Source organism: Carcharhinus amblyrhynchos, chromosome 12, assembly GCF_965287045.1.
Source record: "Carcharhinus amblyrhynchos chromosome 12, sCarAmb.v2.hapA, whole genome shotgun sequence".
Lineage (NCBI taxonomy): Eukaryota > Metazoa > Chordata > Chondrichthyes > Carcharhiniformes > Carcharhinidae > Carcharhinus > Carcharhinus amblyrhynchos.
In genome coordinates, this window is record NC_137335.1 from 15,444,627 (window position 1) to 15,446,609 (window position 1,983).

The 1,983-nt window shown below is 53.7% G+C and overlaps 1 protein-coding gene across 1 annotated transcript in view; it reads left to right on the plus strand.

Annotated features, from left to right (window-relative positions):
- Positions 1-1,376: 1,376 nt before the first annotated feature.
- The window catches only part of zbtb2b (zinc finger and BTB domain containing 2b), a 23,641-nt gene continuing 23,034 nt past the window's right edge, over positions 1,377-1,983 (plus strand). The window contains exon 1 of the mRNA XM_080200105.1: positions 1,377-1,583. The gene's annotated coding sequence lies outside the window, so the exon portion shown is untranslated. The remainder of the gene's footprint in view (positions 1,584-1,983) is intronic.

The window sequence follows — 1,983 nt, forward strand, 5'->3', positions numbered from 1 at the left end:
ACAAAAAAATGTGATCCTACAGCGGAGGACTCCATGTTAATCCGTTCGGGGAAACCCTACTTCGCTGCAATTAAAAAGAAGCAGCAGTGAATGGAGCGGGTGAAATCCTGCAACTCTGACCCGAATTATCTGCATAAATTAATGGGGGGGGGGAATAAAATGTTTCAAACCGATCCCTGCCGTGTTAAACAGCACGCTCGCTGCAACCTAAGCAGTCGGTTTCTGCCTGACCCCCCCATTCATTTTCCCCCTGCCTCGCTTAAAATGTAATCGCCTCGCAACCATATTTGGACATGGTGCTACCAAAATGACCTTGGATTGTTGCTGCGGACCTTTCGGAGTGGGGGAGGATGTATTGCAAATATATATAAAAGAATGATAATGTACTAAAAGGGGGCAGAACTCTGGAGCAAGTCAACTTTCCTTCCCTTCCCTCCCGTCTGAGCAAACAATAGAAAGTTTTGATGAAAAGTTTTTTTTAAATTGTTACATTTGTTTAATGCCAAGAGCGCAGCAATAACGTGGCTCTGCGTCCACGTTGTGCTATTTATTTGTTTTTGACCGGAGTGATTGCTGTTGGACGCGCATTTAATTAACACGTATTAAAATTTTAAAACGGGGGGGGGGGGGGGGGAAAGGAGATTTGCATTAGTTGTGGAAAGAAGACGGCGCGATGTGCACTCAATTGTTTTAACCGGGGTGATCTCTGTTGGACGCATTGAATTAGAAGTTATATTAAAATTTTAAAAAAGAGGGGGTGGGTTACATTAACAGCGGAAAGAAGACGATGCAATGCCCACATTGCGTATTTATTTATCATTTGTTTTAACCGGGTAATTCCCCGGTAGGTGGTTAAATTAAGTTAGAAGTTATGTTAACATTAAGAGGGAATGAGTTAAGAGGGAATAAAATGTTGCATTTTACACTAGTTTATGGGAGGACGATGCTATGTCCATGTGCATTTGTTTATTAAACCGGGTGATTCCCGGTGGACACTAATATTTAATTAAAGCTATAAATTTAAAAGGGGGTCGCATTAGTTGTAGAAATATGATGTTATGCCCACGATACGTACAGTTATTTGTTTAAAGCGGGTGATTCCCGGTAGACACATGTTTCATTATAAGTTATGTTGAAATTGAATGGGGGGGGGGAAGCTGCATTAGTTACGGGAAGCCGGGTGCTTTGTTTGCACTGTGTTTGTTGGGGAGGGGGGGGGTACAGAATGGTCCCGGTTGAGCGGGATGTCTGTCAAGTTGGGGGGGGGGGTGGTGGTCTGGCTCCGCCGAGGCCGCTCGGCCCGCGCCCCCGCGGCTATCCCGCCCTGCCGCCCTCGCGCCGCCTCAGCGCCCCGGGAGCTCTCAGCCCACCCCGGTCATGTGACCGGCGAACGTAACGGAACGTGCAGCAACCGTTTGGCAGTTTGGAGGGAGGGAGGCGGCGGGAGGAGCGGAGCCTCGGCCGGTCGGTGCGGGAGATAGCCCAGCGGCAGGCGGACAGAGAGACCGGGGCAGGAGGGGAAAGCGGACAGAGAGGGGGCGGACTGACTACTATTAACCGGAGCCGCACCGAACTGCAGGCAGGTCGGTACCGGGAGTCGGAGGCGGGTGGGGGGGGAGGGGGAACCGGCGAGGGGTTGTAGGGGGTGGTGTCCGGGTCCCAGCTTCCTCACACCGGCCGCCAGGCCCGGGCCTCGGCCCCGGGGAACGCTGCGGCGGGGAGTGTCCGAGCGAGTCGGCGGCGAATCCCGGCCGCTCTCCGACCTCCCCTCAAGCCCGAGCCCGGTCTCTTCTTTTGTCCCGCCCGGCCCGCCATGTCCTCCCTTCCCCACCCCCTCCCTGCCTGGAGGTGCGGAAGTGGCGGCCTCCTGATCACTCACTCATCCGGTCACACGGCACTGCGAGAGAGAGAGACAGCGCCACTGACACAGCGGTCCGCGCGCCCGCCATCCCAACCCCAAGACCGGCCCCGGCCCGCCACTGT